Source organism: Corvus kubaryi, unplaced genomic scaffold, assembly GCF_017639235.1.
Source record: "Corvus kubaryi isolate FWS band 111438036 unplaced genomic scaffold, C.kubaryi_AGA036_p1.0 69, whole genome shotgun sequence".
Taxonomy (NCBI): domain Eukaryota; kingdom Metazoa; phylum Chordata; class Aves; order Passeriformes; family Corvidae; genus Corvus; species Corvus kubaryi.
The window spans coordinates 2,213,575-2,238,325 of record NW_024582057.1 but is presented as its reverse complement, the minus strand read 5'-3'; the positions used below and the strand labels follow the sequence as shown (position 1 = coordinate 2,238,325).

Here is a 24,751-nt window from a genome sequence, read left to right as displayed (position 1 = left end):
CACGTGTACGTGCTGCACAGGTAGATTGTGAACTATTATTTTTCCTCTCTGTGCTTTCTCCTCTGAATGCTACCCCAAAGAGCTTTTTATCTGGATCATAAGGAAATGGAAGTGGAAGATAAAACCAGAAGGATATTCCTGGGTTGGAAGGGTCGTAGCTTTGTCCTCTCATCACATTCATAAATGTGCCCAGGAAAGAGTTAAGCTATCCTGAAAATACTGCCAGGGAGAGGGACTCGTGGAATCTAAATGCTGTTTTAGAAGGCAGGGGGTAATTAGGGCAGTTGGTTTTTAATTATCACTGAAGGCAGTCCTCGCAAGGCCCCCCAGCCACAGCCAGGTTAATGGTCAGCACTGTATGCTGAGTCAGCAAAATGCTTGTGCTGGCTTTCACCAGGGGCTCCTGTCAGCTGAGGGCAGCTCTTTTTGCTGGATGTGCCCAACTTCACTCTGCAGCCAGGATGATTAAAAGAGAAAAGCAATCTGCAGCTTTAATCAAGCTTGCAGGAACACACCTTCCCGATTTTGTGAGACGAGGTATTTGTTACCTCCTGTCCTCTGGCATGGTAGCAGTTTAATGAAAGGCTGCATATTTTTCTGTTAGCAGCTCAACCACTTAATTCTTAAGTTCCTTCAGAGCTCTCAGATGTATGCCATCTGGTCATGGTGACTTGTTGCTCTTTAATTTGTGAATTTGTTCCAGCACTTCCAGTTTTGACACCTCAATCTCTGACAGAGTCTCATCTTCATTACTTGAAAAGAATAGCTCAGAGGGTTGTCTCTCTCTTGCATGCATCTTCTTGTAGCTTCAATTTCATTAATACAATTTCAACTTACAGCAGAATTTATAGCTTTCCCAAACCAGCCATCTCCCCACTTCCTACATATACTGCAATATTTTATTGTGCTATATTTTTATTAAACAAAAGCACCTCTAAAAACTCCATGGAATCCATGCAGTCAGGTAACCATGAACTTTGCTGTCTTTTAAAAAGGCCTGAAAGTGAGTTCAAAGAAATATCTATCACATCCACCAAAGGAATGTTATTAGATCTCAGAAAACAGGGAATTGGACAGCCTTTTTAAACATATCTAGGATGCCTCTTCATGGCCCAATGTTATTGATTTATGTATCATAAATAGTATCTATTATTTATAGTCTATTTGCATTTCAGGTGTTCAGGGAAGTTGAGTCCCCATTGTAACAGGCACTCAACAAGCACACGGTTAGAGGCAGTTCCTCTTCTGAGGAATTTACAAATAGGGAAGACAAATGGCTAAGAACAGACAGCATGCAAAGAAGTTGTCAAAGATGGATGTCTTTGTATTTACATATTTAATGAATTTTCCTTTCATATACGGTGTCCTTCACCTTCCCTCCTCAGTGTTTCTCCAGGCACATATCCCCACCCTAGCCTAATCAGGATTTCCTAATATGTTTTATTTCCATCCTTTCCCTACTGCAGGAAGATATGACAGTAAAAACCTTGGCAGTGTAGCAGGCCAGCCCATGCCAGCCATTTTTTCCTCTTCCTGGGAGACTGAGGTGGTTTTCCAGAGGTGTCTGTGCTTGTGGGGTTCAGGGCAGTAGGCCCACCTGACTTGCCACCTCCATTTTCACTCACAAAGCACAGGTGGCATGGCACCTGCATTGTCCTAGCAGCAGAGGTCACTGCTGGAAAAAATCCTTTGCTTTCAAACCACGGAGCAGCCCTGGCTTCTCCCCATCCCCCTCCATACTTTCAAAATGCAGGAAACTTTTCAGCAGTGCCATCTGCAAACTTCAGAAATGGGCTGTCTAGAAGAAGGGATTATGGATGGGCACGGAAAGGGCAGAAACTCAAAATTTCTCTTCACTGCTTTGTTACATCCAGGAGATGACACAAAGCACGCTCCCCTTCTGACAAAGTTGGAGGGTCTCTAGTGACATTTATGTCACTGGAAAGGCATATAATACGTACACAGTGGTTTAATTTTATCTTAATGAAACAATATACATATAAAACTATCCATTAAATATAAAACAGTGAAGTAATTTGCAAATTTTCCTACGGCATAATAAATTAAGCATGGAGAGCACTAAGGAATGCAATTTGCAGTCATTTATAATGCAGTGTTTTATGTTAATAATTCAAAATCACATGCTATTTGGAGACACTTCTAATTAATGTATTTATGAAATTGTGAACTGTGACTGTTTTGGTTCCATTTAGCTAAACATTTCAACAGAATGCGCTTGCTGTTGTTTTGTGTTTGCTTAATGGCACCAGCAAGCATCAAATGTACAACTGGGGAAAGTTGGGGGTGGTATCTGATGAGGTTTTTTTTTTATGGGTATGTGTTTTTGTCTGTGTACTGTATACATGCATGTGATTACACTCCTGATCTCACTGAGGAGAAGAAAGTTCTGCAGTAATTTGAGGAGGAAATAAGGAAAGTTTCATGGATGAATAATTAATTGCAAGGAAAGTTCAGTACCTTTCTAAAGAATTGCTAAAATATTCAGTACTTTGTACATAGCAGATCCTTATACACTGCTATTTCTCCTGACTGGTTAATTATGACTAATACCGATTGTAAATTTGTATTCATATTTTTATTTTGATGTCTTTCAATTTTTTTTCATCATACTAAGTATTTGTCAGGCTGCTTCTTTATTGGAACACTATGAGAAATGATTGCTCAGAAGGTTAGTCTCCTGAGAGGAGACTTGCAGGGAATTTGGAGTATTTTGAGATTTCAAGTACATTTTAAGAAAAAAACTCCATACATATCAGAATTTTTAGGGAATTATCACATGTCAAGGCCCTGATTCTGAAAGTGGCTTGAAATGAATGAGCTTCTAGGCATATGCAGAACCAGATGCTAATAGCACTCTGTTGTAGCTCTGCACAGGAAAGTGAAGGGAAAGCTCTTGAAATAATTTTCTATGAACAATCTGTTTCACACAAGAAAAAGAGGAAAAAAAAAAAGCAAGAAAGAAACCTGAAACTCCTCAAACCCATAGTAAAGACATCAAAGGTATTGTATGGGGGTCCCTTCCACCTTCCAAAATGATCATGAAAATTCAATGGGGTGCTGAATCAAAATCTTCATGTCTCCTGGTAATTTCAAAGCTTACTTGCAGAGCAGTACCTCCCTGCTGAATGTTTTATTTCACAACTGTGCTTTCTGTACGGTTTCTGCTCTTTTTCTTTCTTGGTTACTTGCCTTTTTTCCCCCTAATGCTTGGGACAATATGTATATGGCTGGGAAAATATTTAGAAAGTTCTCATGGCCTTTAGCTGTGGTCTTGGAAATCGACCAATGTAATCATTAGACTGAGAATTAAAGCTGGATTTGACCACTTTGTGTGATTTATATTTTAAACAATGTAGGAACTGTTATGATTTAGGAGGCAATATGGGTGTCTAGGACCTAGCTCCCTTTTACTTGTCATCATCCAAGTTGCTTTATTGAGTCTTTTTATTTCCTTGGTATCAAATAACAAATACTGGCAACACATTACATTAGCTGAATGATAGTCTTAAAAAAACTCCTTTTTCCTACAGTGAAAAATATTACTATATCCATTTCATGTTGTCCTTTTTGTCCATTATGTATACGTTCTGTAAAAGCTCATGTATTTATATATTTGTCTGCTTCTGTTTTTAGTCCCAGACTAAACTGGATTGTTGGGAACTGATGAACATAAAGGCTGGGTTTTGGGTCATATTTTAGGTGAGTTGCTGTATATCCTTTCTTGCTGGATTTTTAAGTAAAATTTGTCTTTCACTAAGTGAGATGGATTTGTAGGAGATTCCATAAATGAGGCTCAAATTTTTTAGTGAAAATTTTTATCCCAGCTATGTACTTGTTTATTAAAAAAAAAAAAAAATATATATATATATATATACACCTGTCACAGGGTCCTAAGATGTTAGATCATCAACACAGGATATAAGATGATGTAGTGTATCAGGAAATATACTGTGAGATAGGGGACTTTGCTAACTAACCAGTTATTACCTTTTTGCCAGCAACTGAGGTGGTCTGAATACATTACCCAGCTCCATTTCAAGCCACAAGCTCCCAGGTTTATGTCTGAATCCGAGTTTTATGGTTTGTGCTCATCTCTGAAATTAATTTACAGAAACAGAGAAGGAAATTGCCTTTGCTATTTGTTTTTTTTTCTTCCAATTTGAATGGAAAATTTTCACTTTATTTTGAGGCATGGTGACTGCTTACTGCTTCTGTTTCAGCCCTGTATTTGAACATTCAAAAGATTATGGAGGGCTTGTTTTAAAAATCCTTTCTCCAGTGGTGGGAAAATTACAAAACTTGGGAACGTGCATTTTTCTTGTTTCTTTTAATTATTTTGGCATGGTTTATAAGACTAGATCCACAGCTGCCTGTGGTTAAATGATGTTCATTAAAGGTATTGTTAAACAGAGCAAGCCCAAAATACAGATTCTAACTGCTCTGCTCAAAGCAATATTGCCATTTTTGGCAATATTGCTTTGCCAACTTTGCCATATGGCAAGTTTGTCCTAAAGTTATGGTTTTCTTTTTTAACCTATAAAGGCATAAATCCAGAGTAACCATACCAAAATCCATTCATTAACAAAGTCTGGGTGTGACTAGACACCTCTATCTTTCACAATTTGTAAATATCATTATGCTTTCTCTCATGTCTTATTATCAGACGGTAGAAATCTTTGGAGTGCCTGAAGGCACTTCAGGTGCTTCAGCACATATCAAACAAGAGTTAAATTAACCAACATGTTCTGAAAAGAATAACAAGCACAAGCAAATTTGACTTGGATGTCTTGTGGAACACCACCATGTAGCATGTGAAGATTATCTTTCCAATGAACACTGGGGCCCTTAAATGTAATTATTAAATTCAGCAGATGAGCTGCCATCCCTTGGCATTCTAATTATCTTACAGGCTTTTTATTTGCTGATTTATGTAGAATTCATCAATCAGAGTTATTTCTGTAGAAACAGTGCTCTATTTCTGGGGAGCCCTGTTGCTTTACCTCCTCCATTTGACATGGTTTTTTGAAATAGAAGACTGTTTTTAAAAAGATCTTCAAAGATATTAAACTAATGGGTTTGAAGAGAAGCAAAGGAACACAGGAAAACAAAGACTGGCAAAGCTCCTTAAGAAGGAAGAAATACTGTATTTCTATTTCTTTTTAGCTATGTCTACTATTTCTTTAAGCTATGTCTACTAACTTGATGTCCTGGGGATAACTGTACCTATTTATCAAACGGTAAATGGATGCTAGCTAAGGTAAACACACCATTTATTTTTTAGATTTCAAACAAAAACCTTACCTGTAAAATCCCTGTCCCTCCTCTTCCCCCTTGGACTGTAAGAGGACATGCCTGTCCTTGTTTGCAGTTCTACCAGAGGTATGATTTGGATAGGTAAGATAGTTACAAGGAAGAATAAACATACTCTGGAGATGGAGTATACAAAAAAATGAGTGAGAAATACTGCAAATCTCCTTGGTGCAGCCAAGAAGAACTCTTTGGTGCAGCCTCCTGGGGAGGCTGAAGCTTTGGGGCTCTGAAATGGCTAGAGTCTGTAGAAAGAGCAGAAGCTCCGGGTCTCTTCAGTTGCAGAAGCTCAATAAAACCCTACATATGGGAAGAAATGTAGGACTTTTTGGTACATTGCAATCACAAAAGGATAAATTAACCAATCGATAAAAGGAAATTTGGCACCTGCTGCAGCAGCAGCATGGTTAGAGGTTAAGGATTTTGCCACAGAGGTTAATCCAGCTCCCACTGAGGTCCTTGGGAACTGAATTCAGCCTTTTCAAGTTAAAGCAAAGGAAGTTTTCCAAGCTGTTCAGATTATTTTTATTTCCGTGAACAAAGCTACAGGGTAAGGTGTAAGCACACAGAAAAAAAACCCAGATACAGTCATTACCAGCAGTATATGGAATTGTCTAGCAGCAGTAAACAAGAAAAAAATCCACACATCCTCTGCCGAATGGGTAAGCATTTGTCTCAGCCATGTTTGTGTCCCCGTTGCATCTGCCTGCCACATACATTGTGTGAAGGCGCTTGACTAGACCAAATGTTTTGGGAAAATGAATTTCAAGTGTCACATTTCTAATATTCTTGGGCAGAGAAGTTCAGAAATCTGAGGAGGATTTTTATGGGCCAAATTTTCTGAGATGTATCCCCATGAGCCACACCAAACATGCTGATAGCTGGCCTGCAGTTACTCCTACCAAAGAGCACAGGAGGAACTTAGAAAGACCCACATTATGGAGGCCACACCATATGAAGAGAAAATTTCAAGTTAAATAACATTTTCTATATACTATTTAACCACCACGTCACTTGAGAAAATAGTAGCTTTGAAACCATTAAGCAAACTGAAAAATGGGGGAAAATCACCAAATAGATAAATAGATGACCCGCTCCAGGGGATATCTCCAGCTCTTTCCCCCTAGCTTGGTTAAACAGAACTTGGAATACCTGTTTTTAAAAGCACCTGTCTCCCTCTCTCCCACGTGTTATTTCATGGTGTTTGAGTCTAAATTAGGTGGGATATGCCAGGAATTAACAGCAGTGCTTTCCAGCACTTCTGCAACCTGAATTCAAGGGGCAGGTGTTGGCACTTAGGCAATGTAGAGGGTTAACAGCCACTGGAGACCCAAGTGAGATAATGGAGTTATCTTGGGCAATCAGTCCTAAAGTTCTGGGACAAAATATTCTGGACAGAAAAGAAAAAACCCCAAGCCCCAAACAACCAACTTTCCCCTCTCTAGTGCATTTATGCTGCCAAGTCCACCTATGATGCAAGGGTGTTGTGAAATGTAGCTCACTTGGTAAACGTTGTTTTGATGTGTTGTTTGGGGCACAGGGAAAGAGAAATGGACTGCATTCAATCTCTATTAAAGCAGAGGGATGTCTTCCGCAGAATTTATTTTCAGCAGCTTTGTGCTAACTTCATTTTCTTATTAGCTGAAATTGCTAGTGAGACAATTTCAGCCAAGATGCTAAATGCCTTCATGGAAAAGATGTGTTTGTCTGTGCTCAATGAATTGACTACTGTTGTGTCGGCTTGTAGAGAACAGATCTTTACTATGGGATTTGGGGATCTGGGATTAGGTCTTAGTGATAATTCACGTGGGAAAAATGTTATATTTAATTACAGAAAGGCAATTAGATGGGAAGATAGCAAGAAAATATTACAGGTACTAGAGTCACAGGAAAAAGCCAGGAATTTATAACCCACACACACACAAAAAAAATCTGATATTAGTATTTGTGATTCTTGAAAATTGAGGGGGGGGGCGAGGGGGGGGGAAGAAATTGAGTGGTTTTTTGGAATTAAAAGTCCAAAAGAATTTTCTCAGAAAAGTGCTTTTGGGGCATTTTTTATATCATCATGAAACCTTGAAACAAGCTGAGAGATAAATTAAACAGAACCAAACCACACCGGGTCACCAGAAAACATGTTTTCTGGTCATGGTATGGTGAAGCTGAAGATGGGGAGATTTATGCTCCCACTTTTCCTCCAAGGGACTAGTTCCCTTTTTGGGCTAGAGTTCTCACAAGGCTGAAGGGCTTCCCTGGAGACATGGGCTCTTGGGAGGAAATGTGCCGCTAAAAGGCAATCTGGTTTAAGCTGGAAGTGCTGGAGAATGAATGGTATAGGTCCTAAGTTTTATCCTAAGTGTTACCAAGCCACCATCTTGATACTCTTCAGGATGTTAAGCCATAACTTTAAGGAACTTGGCAGCGCAGCTTTAACTCTCATGGAGATAGTCTTTTCTCCCCACTCATTCTTGTGTGCGTATTATGTACTGCACAACCTAAGCAAAACTGTATCTTTACAGGAGCATTTCTTTGAAAGACTTGAGGAGTTTTTGTAGAGTAACTGGAAGTCCCACAGACTACACTATTTGCGCTGAAAAAAATCCAGAGTTAGATCCCATCTTATTCAGCAGCCTGATCTCTAACACCTCCCCCTCCTCAGAGGTGAAGCACAAACTGGAACTAGCAGAGGGGAGCAAATTGTTACTGGCAGAAATTGCAGATTTCAGGTCAGCACCACTTCAGATTGCCCTCAATCTGTTTGGAGAGCCTGGGATGAGATTAATTTGGGGGGTGGGGAAGCTGTATGTTACTGGAGAAAAACCTGCCATGTCTTGTGCTCCCTTTCCTGGGGTGAGCTACGAAGACAAGAACTGTACAGGATGCTGAGATGCCTTTAAAGGAAATGTTGGCATCGATCAAGCTGTCACACTGAAGTGTGTGGAGAGCCGGATTTGGGGCTGCACAGCTGAACTTGTTAAACCAAGGCAGTACCTTTCAACATCTCCACAATAACACTGGGTTATGCATGTTTGTACATACATATACAGAATGTACAGGACCACGTTCCATCTGTTTACCTCTGTGTGCATCCCTCCAATAACTTTTGCTCATTTCAAGTGGAGTTGACATAGGAGTAGGAGTTCCTAGGTATTTTAGGTTTTGACCAGTTCGTTAGATGTGTATCAAACATGGAGCTACACAGAACATGATAGCTGGACATGTTGTGATGGCTCATTTGCAAGATTGTGCTGCTGCTGTTCACTCGTGTTATCCTTACTTTCCTATTCCTTACCGCTTTTAAAAGCAGCATGAAGAGCAGGAGCAGCTGCTGCCAGGAAAGGAAGCTGCAGGAGCTGGAGGGACAGACGTGAGGAAGTGCAAAGACACAGGCTTTCACAGTTGATGACCTTGGCTTCTAGCACATCCCATGATTAGAATAACTGCTTCTAGAGCTGGAAGGCATGGGAGCTGAAATTATGCATCCTATTTAGGACTCAGGGAAAGGAAAAAGTCTGTATTGCTTAACAAACTCAGTGAAAAAATCAGTGAATTTCCACTTATGGTTACTGCAACCTTATGAGGGGAAGAACACTCTCAGGAATTATTTTATTCCTTAAAACAAAGAGCTACTGCTCCATAGCTATTAGAGAGAAACAGATCAGTATTTTTTCTGTCTCCCATTCTCCTCTCTGCTGTTTCACACACTCTTGAAAGTGTCAACACTGGTGGAGCTTTGCACTTTTTCTACCATTCTGAAAGTGCAGCTCTTTCTCTTAGGAGTCATCACAGAAGCATCATATTATGGTTTGGGTTGAAAAGGACCTTAAAGATCCAACCCCCCTGTGATGGGATGACCCCCACTAGATCAGGTTGCTCAGGGTGAAATAACAGAATGGTTTACCTTGGTGGCTTCCTCCCCAACAACCTCCTAGTCAAGAGTAAGGTCTCTTTATGTGACTGGGGCTGTTTCCATTAGCTATTCAGTAGCTTTAGGAGCTGTGTGTAAAACTTTCAGGCATCTTAGGAAACCCTACTCAGGTGGTGGAAGATATTGCCAAAAATGGAGAATTAAAGTAAATTAAATTAGGTCCTCAAAAAGTCCTGTCTGCCCTTCTGCAGTGATGTCCTTCACAGAGGCTTTGTTCTTTGATGCAGCTGCATACAAACTGAGTTGGAAAACTACTAAATAAAAATGACAGGTATCGACTCTTCCACTTACCTCGTTGTCAGGTGACTGTGGTAGCAGGGAGGTGGAGAAGAATTGTATCCCAGGAACCATCTTGGGACTTGCTCGTCTCTGAGGCCTGTATGTAAAATTCTACATGTCACTTCACAGGATGTTCCCTTGTTGTCACAATTTTTCCTTCTCTCCCCATCTATCTTTCATCTGCTCATGCCATCTTTCCATTTATTTTTTCTGTTTTTCACCTACCTATTTTTTTGTTTCCATTTTCACCACGGGGATGAGAATCTGGTACCTGCCTATTCAAACACTTGCTCCATGATATTTGAATGCACTAGGAATTACAAAAAGTATGCATTTCCATTTCTTGGTGCTTTCAATTTGAGTTCTTTCTTCACTTCCCCAAAGACAACAAATGCTAAATGCAGTATAGCCAACCTTAAATATTTAGGTTCACTAAGAAACAATCAGAAATTACCTATAAAGATTTTTCCTAATGGAAACATCTCTGAGGGAAGGATGTTGGGAATGTTTTTTTAATGTGGTGTATATACAACATATGAAACATGTACAAAATAAACTACTGAATACATTTGTCCTCTAGATTTCGGAAAAGTAAAATTCCTGCATGCTATTCCACAGTGCTGTGTGAATATCCATGAATACTGGATTATTTTTCTAGAGGAAATATGTAAAAGCATGAAAGTGATCAACAGCTGACCCCTGCTCCAAGCTGAATTGTGCAGTTTAGGAAACAATGGGGAAAAGAAGTTTATTTCCAGCTAGAATTTGATCCAGCAGATGCAGCCAGCGAAATAAATAGGAGGCTACTTCCTTGCAAGTCTGAGCTAAAAGGAAGAGGAAAAACTTTACATGCATCAAGAAACATCTATTTTTAAAGCTCTTAATAAGCTTTTCATCAAGACTAAGATTCTGCTTCCATTTCCCTGAGCTGTATAGAATCACACTGATCACAACTGACTACACAGGGTGTTTCAGTTCCAGTGAAAAAATTAAGGCAAAGTATTTTCTTTTTGCATCATGGCTTTTTTCCCCTAATCACTCTGTATTGCCTCATCATTATGAACTTTTATGTACTGTCCTGTTAGGATTTAACCAGCTAGAAAATTTTAGATAGTAACCGTGGTAAAGAGCAACTGCATCTCTCCTTCAGGTACCCGTGCTCTGCAGTGTTTGCAGGGATGCTCTCAGCACTGTGATGCTCAGCCTCCATTCACACACCCCCACCTTCTGTTGGAAGGAAATTCAGGGCATAAGCAGGGAAAAAAGTGCAATACCCTCCAAAAGGTCAGTGACCTCTTCTGGGGAACATGGTGGGGCATACCTGTCCCACAGCACAGACACAGATATTTAAGTGGAGTGTGTTCTGAGAAAGTGTGTTAACACCAGCTGGTCCCAGTAAAGGATGCTGAAATAGCTATAGCTTTGTGCTGCTAAAAAGCTGAACCAGGAGGAGCCAAGAACAAGGCATTCTCCTACATGGAATTCCTGCCTTCTCATCCATAATTCTCTCTGAGGAAAAAAGTGAAAAAAACCCCTCTAAAAATAATAAAGAACCCAGCTTTTGCACAATGACACATAGCCTGGACTATGAGGAAGGTAACTGAATGAGAGTTTGAACTGTGTTCATTATCCACACAGTAAAACAAGCCTGCTTTGCTTTAGTGAGGAAAGGTTAGAGCTCATTCACTCAGTCTTGTTGCACACCGTACTCTTTTCAACTGTCTCCAGCTGAGGCAAGGTATTTGAGTAATATGAATAGAGGCTCTTATCCTGTGAGCAATTATACGTGGGTTTAAAGTAGGTGTTAGGCTCTAATGGTCTCACAAAAAACTTTTCTTGGTGTTCTATGTTTATAACAGCTGTTTTATAATAAGAATATTCTGTATGAGCACAAGGTATAACCCCTTTTTGATACACACAAAACTGTTTTCAAGAATTCTTTAAAAATAATACATAGGCTTTTTCAGAATAAAAGCTTTGACTTCTACCTGGCTATATGTATTTTTGAAAGGGATAGGGGATTTTTTTCCCCTACTGTTCTTTTCCTTTGGCTTTAATTTAGTTTGCTTTATTCAGACCTTAGGTCAAAGAATTTTTGCGTTTAATATATGTATCCTGATGGGGGCTCTGAGCACAGTTTTGAATCTGTGAATTTAGAAGGGCACCTCTATTTGATATATGGAGATGTATGCCTGCAAAGTCTCAGCCTGGATCTTTCAAACCTGTGGGCCTTACACTTGTGATCACACACATTTGCTGATTTGTGCACGTACCTATTTTTCCCTTTGATTTCAGAAGCTGAGGGAATTTAATGTCTGAATACAGAGCTCAGGACTGAACTGGAGGAACCCAGGCCTTGTGAATGCTGCTCTTGGTTCACACAAAGTTATCAAATGGCAAAATGCAAGTGCCCCATTCTTTTATTCCCTGATGTAGGTGTCACAGTAACACAGTGACACCTTTCCCTTTTCTTGCAGCAGCATCCCTACCATGCCTTTGAAAGAGATGAAGTCTTTCAGATCTGTGAGTTGTGTCTTTATAACGCCCAGGGAGCAATTGCTCCTGTTCTTCAACCAAAAGCACAACAAATTCCCCATGTAATTAAGGCTGAACACACAGCCATTGTTTCCACCCCTTCTGTGTTATAATATTATAATGCAAGATGTCACTGTGTGCTTAATAGTGTTTCCCAAGCACAAACAGTAGGGTGGCCCAGCTCGTCTTCCTCTCAGCACAGAAAGGCGAGGTTGCAGGCACCTCTCACTGGCTATAACTGCGTTATGCCATGTGCTGTAAAACAGCTTCTGCCAGCAACGCTGCTTTGTCTCACAGAGAAGCAATTTTTTAAGAGGTTTGATAAATTGTCTTGTCACACTTGGATTAAACTATTGATTTACCAACACCCTTTGTATGTTGACCCAGGAAAACACAGTGGATGCTATTTAGAATATTACAAACCCTCTGCCATATGCATGTTGTCTAGCCTACACTTCAACCCTATCACCTCTCAGCAGATTGCTTCAGACAAGAGATCTCATGGGCAGGGAATCTGCAATGCATATAAGCTTACTTGCTCATTTAATACAAGAGAGTCCTAGACACTGACCTTGTCTATAGCTTCCAGCTTGGCAGGGCTGTAACACCGCAAAGACCTGCAAATCCCTTTTTAACAAGGCTACCTGAACCAAATGGCCCAGGTCCAAATAGATGAAAACATGAAGAAGTCCAGCAGATTTGTTGCCTACACTCATCACTAGAAAATTGTCTGAAGCTGCTGTACTGGTGCCTGCTTACATGGTTCAGTATCAAATCCTGCCATAATAACATGTCTGTTGTCCATTCCTAAACCATTATATATATATATTGTTATTTTGTTAGTGAACTGTGGAAAGGTATGTTACATGGTAGATATGGAACTGCAAATTTTTATCCAAGACGTCTCACAGTTTGAACCAAAACCCATATTCCATCAAAGTGGATTTGGTTTTAAATTGTTTGAAATAGACAACTGTTTGGCCTTCAGTTGGAGAGCCTAGCAAAAGTCTCTAGGCAAATGAGAGTGAGTCTCTTTATTTGTGTGATTGTACCATGATGTTAAAGGAATAAATAGTGTGTGAGTTAAGAAGATTGGGGAATGTGTGGGGAAAGGAAGGTGTGTGGCTTCCTGTATTCCCCCCAGCTTGTTTCTGCACCACTTTCCATGAGTCTAGCAAAGAACAGAGGGAAACTGGATATGGAAGCACACATGGTGGGGATTGTCAGCACCTGGGTGCTGTGTGGCATGCTGATGTCCTGAAGGAATTTTTTGCTCCACAACAGAGACCTTCACTTAGCTGAGATCAGTATTTCCAGCGTAAGCAGGGCTCATCCCATTGTAGGCGATACTTCTGGGCTCTTTCATTGTTTCCATAACCATCGTATGAGCTGTCTCATGGAAGTGCTATTGTATGTCTAGCACCAGAAATAAATATTAAATTGGAAAAAAAAGTATAAAAATCATGTGTTAGCCCCAGGAGAAAATGCATAGGATAAAGCTTAAACCGCAGTTCAGCAAAACTGTATCAATTGTTACCAAAGACCATTCCCACCTCTGGATTACCCAGGTCAGAGAATCCCAAGGTAGTGTCAGAAATAATGTAATGAACAAAAAGGTTTTCCCTTTGTCTTGCCTAGGAATAGCTTGTGTGTTAAAAATTATATCAGGTTTTCTTTCATCTGTGATAAAGGAGGAATGACATGGCAAACTGTAGAGTTGGTTTTAAAGCAATAGGTGAGTAGCAATTGGCAAAATCACTAGGCTATTGTCTATCAGATACTTATTTTAATACTTATCGGACCAGTGGGGATAGTCCTGCACTGCTCAGAATATCCCATATAATTCTTTTGTGCTGGCTCATGGATAATGCCACTCAGCTTCTATGAAGTTAGGTCAAATGATGTTACACAGTACGATGTGACATGCCCTGGTACACTGTGCAATGTTACAACCTCTCCAGCTTCTAAATAAAAAGAGACAAGCACTCTTGAACCTGGATGCATTGTTGCATTGCTATTTATAGACTTGGAGTGTCTGTTGACAGAGGAGTTAGTTGAATATGAACTTTTCAAGTAAAAATAATAAAGTGCAAAAACTCATCACATGCAATGGCTACAGTTAAAGTTGTCCCCCTTTTGTCTGCTTTACATTCTGATAAAATAAAAACTAAACAACTGAAGTCCCTACAGAATCATGGAAATCTAAACCAAGTAAACTCCTCTTGAATGGCCCTCTGAAGCTCACGGAAGATGTGCATCAATAGGCATATCAAAGGGAGGGTTTCCAGACAGAAGTCCTTGCCTAAGGAAACACTGTCTCTGAGCCTGATAGCTCCAGGGACTGCCTGCAAGAGCTACTCAGCTGCACTTATCTCGAAGGCTGGAGGGGGAAGGTGGCAGACATATAGAAAAAGGTGGTGTCCTTCCTACAGCAGACTCTGAAAAATACAGGGTTATCACTGACATCCTGAGCAGTGATGAGCATAAGTGAGGATAAGAGTGGGAAATATGACACCTGTGTTCGCAGGAAGCCCCTAGCAGGCAGGAATGGTGGTCTATGCAGTTGCTGTTATCACTGCTGACAATAATAAAAAAACCAGCACTGTGTGCATCGCAACGAAAGCATCCAGATACAAAGTAGAACAGAGGAACATTTGCAAATCCTGTTTCTCAGCTCTTCTGTAATTTAACACATGCCCAGATTGTGTCCTCTAGGTGCAAGAAATGAAATTCAAGGGGGAAAACCACCAACCTGTGACCATGTGATCTTAGAAACACTGCCCAGAACTTACACCAAACATTACCAAAAGAGAAATAAAATCAGTCAATCAAACTTTCGATGAGCAACCAGCGGGTAACTCTCACCCTACAGAAGGGACTTACACCTCTCCTTCTTCCACAGTTGCCAACATAATGATCTCCAAGCAGGCTCCTCAGCCCTGCAAATTCTTTTCCTATACAGATATCCTGTTCACAAGGACAGATGGGGAGAGTACCAGTAATGAAAAACACTGTCTGCTAAGTTTTCTGGAAACTAATGCAGAAGGATATTCAGAAGAAAATTCTAATTAAAAGAGCTGCTTGCTGGCATGTAGATCTCGAAGTCCTTGATGATCCCCATTTAGGCAAAAAATAAAATATTTCCAATTGTAAGGAGGCAAACTGTGTCTCATGGAGAAGGCTGCTTTCTGTCTGGATTTCATTCTCTGCTGTTAAGAATCGGGCAGGGTGAATGATTTTGTAGGCTGACTGCCAAATAAGAAAAACTCCACCAAATTTTGAATACCCAGGCTATAATTCCCAGAATCACTTGTGACGTTTTTGGTAGTGATAATCTCTGTCTCTGACTGACTAGATTACATAAATATTCTTTGCAATGGAGAACGTTATCTGGAGAAATAGGGTTCGTCATCTCAAAATATTCTTTAGTCAGGCATTGAAGATATTTTCTGAAAGATCATAAAGCCTTTCTTCAAGCTCATCTCAAGTGTACTTTCCACCAGTCTTGTTCTTTTCTGGTTTAAAAGTTCCTGTAGGTAATGTTGGTGGTTCATGAACCTTTTCCTCCCTAAACAGTTTATAGATTCTAATTAGTAAAAGTCCTTTCTTCTTCTTTTACTTCCATATAATTTCTAGTGTTATTCAAATTAATTGCTCCTTACCATTAGTTTTATAGACAGTCCCTTTGTCTCCTCATGTCAACCTTTTGTTACTGGTTAGGTTTGAGCACTGTTTAGGTTTATGAATCTTTTTTTAAATATCACTGGGATTTTTAGTGCATGCATTTTGCACCTGTATTCTCTTTCACAACCTTCTAGAACTTGGTGTAAAAATAAGGACCAAGTAATTTCATAGTATTTTACCTCCTGTAACTCTATGTGAGTGATGAGATCAACATCTACTATTCAAGTGACATCAACATTATTCTAACAAATGTTATTGACAAATGGACCCTGCCACAAAGCCATTCAGGTCATGCTTGCACACGAGTTGTGACTGGTTTTGAACTCAAGCCTTTGTTATTTGAGTGATTCAACACTGGTACAATTTTTACTAAAAAAGAAAGGGGGAGGATTGGGGGAGAGAGAGAGAGAGAGGGAGAGAGAGGTGCTATTTGCTCATGATCATAATAAAAATCTAAATTTTGTTGGTTCTCTTAAGGATGATTTGGCTCAGGCAGATATGAACACCCCAAAGAAGGTGAGCAAAGATCCCACACTTCAGACCCACTGCTGCTGCCTTTTATTCAGTCACCCACCACTACAGTAATCGGATCTTGAGGTACAGGTTAATGAGATAATTAGCCAAACACAATCAAACCTGTACACTGTGTGGAAATGGATGGTTGCTGTCTTGCAGCCACTCCTTGTACGGCACCAGGGCAAACTGCCTTTCTTTTCAATGGCCAATAAAGTAGGAAATGAAGTAGATGTAGGTTGTTCTGCCTGCTCACAGTGGCAAGGGCAGCTTCACTGGTACTGAATTTTAAAGAGCAAATAATATCAATTAGCAATTGCGTCTGGAAGAGTGTTGGCAGGGAGGTCTTCCGCTCATCGCTCTCCTGAGGCAGGCCAAGCACTCAAGTCTCAACAGCTTCCATTTGAGGACTTTCCTAGGGAACAGTGCTGCCAAGAGAAGGACTGCCTGCTAAATTGTCCTCTTAAAGAGGACCCTGAAGACTCTTCATTTTTGGTAATTTTATAATAGAACTGAAATAGGCAGTTTCGATAGCCCGTGGAGCTTGCTCAGAGACTTCCTTCATAGCTCATGGCTGACATGGATCTGACCCATGACTTGTCTCCTGAGATTGAGAGGGAACAGGCATATATGTTCAGACCTAAACAATTTCAGGAATCTTTTCAGAGGAAAAGACTTCAGCTTTTAATTTGGGTTTTTAGGACTGTTACAAATGCTCTTCATTCAGAGATCTTTTTTTAGATCAGGCTTTAATGACACGAATGAACTAATATTCTTATAAAAGTGTTGGCAGAGACCTGATTCACCCAACACTGATTGATGAGGAAGCCCACAGAGCAATTTTTAACTAATGCCAGAAACATATTTTGTGGTAGATTTAGGAATGCCATCCCAGTCTTCAGCCTTTTATTACTGACTCAAGAGGCCATCTTCTGCAAAGTCAGTGATTCATGCAGAATGATTTGAAAGGAATGTGTTTGAATGAGCTTCCTGTGTATTTGTCACAGTTTATGACTTTTAATAACAAATCATTATTACTGTGAATTTTTCAAGCCCAAAATCCTCCATAAATCTTTTCAAACTCATCTCTATTTATAATCTAGGGAGGAACCTGTTCACTGTTTTTGTTCATTCCACTGTTGTTGATTCATGGATTATTATTAGACAGGTTACAAAAAGTTAAGATGGTGTAGGAGAGCAATTCACAAACTGGTGATTTTTACCTTTTCTTTCAGTCACAGAAGAGGGTCTGCTCAGTTTACACTGCAGGCTCCATGACTGAGCAGAGAGACCTACTCTGGAGAGTGCAGACTTCCACCCAGGAGAACCAAGCCTGACATGCAGCAGATATTGCAGGGCATTCACCTGTAAATCAGGTGCAAGGGGGTAAACTCACTGCAGGGGTAAACAAGCCCAGCACTGTTGCACTCCATTTTCCCCCATTGGCTGCATTTAGAAACAGTAGTTGTCAATTAAAATAGAAATAATACAAAGTGCATGCAGATAAACATCCTGAAGTTTAGCAAGTAATTTTGAGCTCACAACATTTATATTTGGACTTTTCTTCCTTGTAAAATTTCCAGAGCATTCCGTTTCAAGCTCAGTAATAGCATGAATATGTGAGGGTATATAGAAAGAAGGGATGAAGTGAACGCCTATTTAAATAGTTGGAAAACTTATTAAAAAAATATTAAAAAAATAACGATTGTGTTTACTTCTAGACTGTGGTTTCTATTCAGTGGGCAAACTGGAGACTGGGGGCTGAAAGCTGTTTCTTCTTAACTGGTTCAGCCTTTCCTATATGTGACCAGCATGGATCCTGAACCTGCAAGATACTGATAAATCTATAGGAGGCAAAGACATTTATCATCTCATAGAAAGTGCTCATTGTCTAGTAGCATGAGGCCATGATGTTTGTACAGTTTTCTAAATTGGTGAAAGCATTAATTACACTGAATAATGGTAACCCTGGTATCTTGGCAGACATCTGAAACCTTGGATAATTATAGCTTCTGCTAGACAAATTTTAGTTCTCTGAATTTTGATTTTAGGGGACAGAAATAATTTTTAGATAATCCAGTGCCTGAGAAATCAGGATGTGAAGAACTGGAGTTTTACCTGTATGGAAATGACTGATAGACGAGTAAAAGACTGCTTCTAACCACTTCTGATGAGATCATACATTTCTCCTAACTCAGAGGAGATGGAAAGTATTGAAAAATCAGTGCAAAAAGCAAACCAAACAGACTTTTAGCAAAGGAACACAAAATAACAGAACATGAAATGAAAAGAAAAAAACAGAATCTGTCTTGACGAAGATTGGAAAATCTACATGTCAGCAAGAATAAACTTGTTACTTAATAAGGTTAATAACAGATAAAGTCCCCTAAAGATAAATTGTTATCACATTTGACGACCATTTTATTAAAATGTTAATGGCCTCAGGCAAAAGCAAACTGTTCCCTTAATCTGCCAGAAGAACTGCTTTCTCAGGAATTATACACACCAGAGAACTTGGGATCTGAGCTAACTGTAACAAGCATGTTTGAATATTGGAGCATCCACAGCTTGTGAAATTGTGGCTAAAAGGGAATAGATCTCACATGTCTCAAAATGGCTGTGCCCTTTTCTGCCAAACACAACTTTCACTCACATTTTTGAATGCAAAATGCATTGGATTCAATTGCTTCAGTCAAAACAGCTGAGGTGTCAGTGATTGAAGGGAAGATTTTTTCTTTGCCTTCTTCCATACTAACTGTGAAAAAGGTGTAGCTTAATAAGTGCAATTGCTGTAATAGCAAACAGACACAAAATATGTTTTCCTCAGCACCTCTAAGCATGGCAAAACTGTGAAGCAGCCTGGCAAGTACGCTAAGCATTCAGTGAATTGTGATGGATTGCAGTATGGTTTGTCTGGGATGAGAATACCAACAAAAAATCCTCCACAAGATTTGATGAAAACTCAGCCCATACAGAGAGACTTCTTGCTACAAGCACAGTATCAGCTCACAACAAAACGGAGCTGATGAAATTGAGTTCACATCCTGTCTTTCCTTCTGACATATGAAATACATTTCCCTCTAAGCCCTTGGACACCTGAGCAACGACAAAGAAAAGGTAAAGCCAAAAACATCTGTGATGCTGAATGCTGCATTTCTTTTCAATGTATCCCAATGGCAAAGGTACAAAGAAATTCATAAAAGCTGCACTAGAAATACATAAAAGCTACACTATAAATACATGCCTCGCACCCAAATCTCCTCTGCCAAAGTTTGCATGAAATAAAAGGGAATGAGTAAGGCTAGATCAATTTAGCACAGTCAAAGCTTTTTCCATCTTGGAGGAGGGAGGTATATCCTGGTTCCAGCAGGGATGATCCAGGAATGGGAGTTAGTCTGATGCAGCTCCACCACTGAAGCTGGATTGTTTGTGTGTGCAGCAGGCACTCAGAGTCCACAGCCTCTGGTTTGGGGAGGAATATTACCAAAACTTACTTCCTTCTTCTCTCTTTTACCTGAGGTCCTTGGCAATGATGGCTTTAGTTTAGCTGAAGACTTTTGGGGCTGAGGGCAAGTGTGCTGAGAGCAGCCTTGCGTTGGGCCACAGCCAAGAGAGACTCTGGGAAGAGGAATAAAAACCTTCACCCTGACCCGGATGGAATAACCTGTGGGTGAAGTATTTTTGCATACTCTAGGTCCCCAGTTAAGATTAGACAAGGGCTTATACCATCTTCTTTTCAGGCTTTTAACGAATCTTCATATGCATAACCTGCATGCAGTTTTTAACATGGGTTCTCCGCTTCCACTCAGGGTTCAATTCTTTAAAGTGAAGCTTTCTCCTGTCCCTTGCTTTTACAATACAAAAGGCAAGGCTTTCATGGATGTGTATCTTGTCATTGGTCTTTTGGGGAGGTACTTATTGTGCTTTTACAGAATTTTCTGTGCCAGTTGGATCAGAGCAGGGGCACAGATATTTTGGTGCAGAGATAGAAGAAGGGTCCATTTTTTCTCTATTTCATATGTATGTACACAATTATTCTTCTTTAGTGCCTGTTTTCCAGGCTAGCTATTAACCTTCCTTCAGAGAAAGTGCAATTTTCCCGGCCCATTTTATCTAACTACCTTGCAACACCTGCAGTTCATTTAGTAATTTCCTTCCACAACAGACACCAGTCTACCTCTGTGGTTGAGTATTAATCACTAATTACACTCCCACATTCTGTCATTCAGCCTTGGTATAACACAAATGTGAGAAGCATTCTCACCTGTAATTTTTCTTTGATATAAAAATTACCACCTCATTAGTGTAGTTAAGAACTCAACAGGGCAAAAATAGGTGGTGTGTGCAGGTATTTCTGCATAGTGAAATGAGCCATACACTCAGAAGACATTTCCACTTGCAATGATGGCACTTAATCCACCTGGGGTTTGTACGTGAAGTTCAGGATATCTACTCATGGACTAAGCTGTGGTATGCTCAGTTGTGCCTGGCTTATCCATACTGCACCAAGGTTTTTGATCTATGCTAAAGCCCTGCTCATGCTCTCTCCCCTCTGGAAATGCACCTGAGATGAGTCCATCTCTGCAGTTGAGAAAGCACTAAGCTTTTGCAACAGGCCCACTGTGTGCTGAGGTGATAGGGTAAACATCTGTGCATCTGCCTTCTTTCACCACTGTTTACTCTGTTTTTTCTCCTCAGAGCATCCCTGAATGCATGTTGCTTGCTGAGTGTGTTCCCCTTGCAGCAGTGCATGCCAGGCTGGCCTGTGCATGGGAGGTCAGGGGACAGCAGGTGAGTGGTAGTATAGTCCTTGGCAGAAACAATATAAGTTGACAGTTTTTCAGACCCCTATAGACAGAGCCCTTGCTCCAAAGCAAGAAACAAAGGTCATGACACTGAAGTAAGCAAGCATTGCACATATTTTAACAAATAACTTCACATTTCTTGTGGGAGAAAAGTCTTTTATTATTTATTTATTTACTTTTATTTATGATAGTTTCCTTCTTTTAACCTGATGTGTAATGTTGCGAGAAATTCAGATGTGGGACAGTTTGGTGCTAAGCAGAAAAGAGGAGATAGCTAAACTACTCCATAATTTTATCAACTAGAGCATTTCTGCACTGTAGTTTTGAGGAATATAATGCAGCAACACAGTCCCTAGGTTGATGCTTCTTTTGCAGACAGCTGGGCAGACAGAGCTGACGCCACCCACATAAAATGCACACACTGGGTCCACTTGCTTTTGCAAGAGTTGTAATCGTTCAAAAGCAGGATCTGTAAAGGGTGTGGGATGGCAGATGTCCGGGGCCCTCCCCAGCGACTCTGCAATGAGGCTGATGTGTGTTGGGCTGGTCTGTCTGGGGAGCAGGGATGCTGTGAGGCAGGTGTGTTCTCCAGGCTGGAGTCGGCAGCCTCTAATCGCTCTCGGAGGGGCGGCAGAGAGCACTGTCCGTGCGGCGGGGCTGGCCTGCCAGCTCTCCCCAAAGATGAGTCTCGTGTCTGGGAGTGCCAAGTCCGGGCTGACAAAGCCAGACTCCTCGCCGAGCCTGGGAAGAGCGTGGCACCCGCACAGCCACACAGCTGTCAGACCAGAGAGCGCTTGAGCACGGCCAGCTGAAGCTCCGGTGAGCGCCCGGTCTGCGCCCGGCCCACAGTGTCCAGAAAGGCTTAGTGATGGAAAATTAACAGCTTCCATTATAGCACTCTAACGAGCCCATGCAGACAAGCCCTCAGAAGCCACATTAACCCGAGTTTAGGCCATAAATTGAACTCTCTGGCAAAGGTACTTCCTAACTAAATGCAGAAAATATCTGTGACGAGCAGTAACAGTGCATATAAAATAAAATAACAGCAGGACTGGGGAATAGCAATGGCACATCTTTCCTTCCAAATTGAATTGTTCACTTCACTGTGAGAAGAAATAATTACCATGTTTATTGCATTTGGCTCAATTAGGCTGGAATCTTAGGCCAGGAACCTTTCTTTTTACATTTCTGTAAATGTTGTCCATGTATGGCTGTGTCAGCATTGATTTTGCTGTCATGAAGGTACCACAGCTGTCTGCCTGAACTGGAACATGCAAACCTGAACTAATTCTTCAAGTGTCTATTTTTCTAGCTTTAATCAGCCAAAATTTCTAGTAAACTGAAAGAGGACCAAGCAAGCCTCCTATATTATTTCTGTAGAGTTTTGCTCTTGAATGTGCTAGGGACGGAAGGATGGTTTGAAACTGTTTCCTTTTGTATGTTGTGTAAATTTAACTCACCGCAAGATGGATTAAGACCACATGCACTGAGAGGTTACAAAACGTGCATGACTCTCCTCAAGTGACCCATATCTGTATAACACTGACATACATCATAGCAAGACAAGAGGAGAAGACAGTGAAGCTTGTGGTAGACTCCAGCATGATGAACAGAAGATAAATGCCTGATACGGAGAGCACAGGTACAAGCATTATAGTCAGCAGTGAGTCTTCTCAGGACTGTGTGCAGCAGCATCCTACTACTTTGCATGGCAGGGATGCATGTAAGAGCTGTATATTTAAACCCTGAAAGAGGGGCACTCTCAAAGATACCTGTCTTCAGTCTTGACTTGTAGAAAGTGGCCGCTACCAGTGATCAGTAAGGGCGAGTAGAGGAGTCTAAATCTACATTTCTAGAAACTGATTTACATCCACTTTGTTTGATTATTTGAAATTTCCCTTTTCTATACGAAGACACAGAGAAGCATAGAGAGCTACAGTTTATAAAATGTGTTAACAATGCAAGATGAAAAGTGAGGGACAATATGTATCTTTAGCACTAGAAAAAATTCTCGTAAAAGGCAAACTCTACCTGAGTTAGAGAGATGAGCTCTTTGGTAGAGAAGTCTGTGATGGCTAGATTAAGGATGAAATGATAGGTGCTGCCTTTCAAAATTTTTATTAGGATGCTTGATATCAGGAAACGTTTCCATATCTCATCAAGGATTGGACCAAAATCACAGCTGAAATGTACGTAGCACATGTTTTGGAATGGAAAAACAGTCTAGAGAGATGGGTTTTGACTATTGAATGCAATAAGAAAAGACACTTAAATAAAAATCTGATATGCCACTCTGAGAAGAGTGCATTACAGAATGCATTACACAGGAAGGGCATGTAAAGAAAACTGTTCTGTTTCAAATTCATTAGAGCTGAGGAGCAAGATGACCATGATGCCTGCATGCTAGTTCAGTTTGTTTTAGTGTCCAAATGTGTAGAATGGAGAGAAATGTAGAGAAGAGCTGTATTAGAAAAAGAGTATTTGGAGTTTCTTCCTCACTTCATGCCAAAACCCACAAAACTCTTTATGATATCACAGCACATAGGTTTCAAGTCTAACCTGAACCATATAGGAAAAGGCCAGTCAGGATGTAGAGCATTGTGTACAGCACATAGGATAAGTTCATATGACATGCATAGGTTGGTGTCTAAGCTCTTCCATCTGGCTGGTTTGCTTGAACAGCACCTTCAAGAAATTTAAAGTCCCTTGAATCTGCTCTTAACATAAAATAAAATAAAATAAAATAAAATAAAATAAAATTCCAAATCCCCTTTTCCCCTGCTGATGCACTAATTTCAGTGTCCAACTTCACTTTCGATGGCCCCAGGATCTGGTGATTTTCCCTGCATCGTAATGTGGGATTGCACATTGAGCACAACTTGAGCCACTCCTCATTTTGCGAGAGTTGTCACTTCAAAGAAGGCCGTGCTGCTTGTCCTTGTGCTGGTATGGAGGCACGTGCTAAGCAGGGACTGACTGCCTCAAGAAGTGAGCAGAAGACTTTCCATGGCACTGGATTCTTCTGTAGCACGGAGTTGGGTAAAGTTTTAGAGGCAGAGCAATTCCATGCCATCCTCAATGTAGGCATGTAGGGAGTTCTTGGCAGCTCACATGATGGGTCATAAATTCTCCTTCACTAGTTTGGGGGCTTGATTATTCTTTTGTGCTCTGCTGGAAACATTACTTATGAGAATTGGGGCATTTTAATTTGGCTGTGCTACCACTTTATTAATATTTGAACATCTCACTGTTTTCTGTCTTGGCACAATGGGATCCACAAACAGAGGCTAAAAGAGAAAATGCTCCCCTCCCTGGCACCCGATTCCTGCCCTTTTATTTTTAATTATTTTGAATTATTTCTGGAACTTTTTATACCATTCTGAGAATACAAATTAAGTTTTGACTGTAAGAAAGAATACTATGGAAAGCAAGCAAACGTGGCCTTACATGCTCATCCAGAGACTGCATCAAACAAGCAAGGGACACACACTTGCCAATCTATCCATTATATCCTGGCATACAATGATCCATTAGCCTGAGCAAGGCCTATGTGAACTGTATGCACATTTGGCTTAACCCACTCAGTTTATTTAGCCTCTGGTGTCCTCTGGATTAAAGCAGGCAGTCATTAGAGAATAGTATTTCTTCCACAAATGCTGTTTTCCATCATCTGAGAGAA

General features: G+C 40.5%; 1 long non-coding RNA gene across 1 annotated transcript in view; it reads left to right on the top strand.

Annotated features, from left to right (window-relative positions):
• Nucleotides 1–24,751, top strand: part of LOC121674628 — a 112,543-nt gene that overhangs the window by 14,704 nt on the left and 73,088 nt on the right. Inside the window, exon 2 of the long non-coding RNA XR_006019732.1 lies at nt 3,655–3,720. This is a non-coding gene — a long non-coding RNA (uncharacterized LOC121674628). The remainder of the gene's footprint in view (nt 1–3,654; nt 3,721–24,751) is intronic.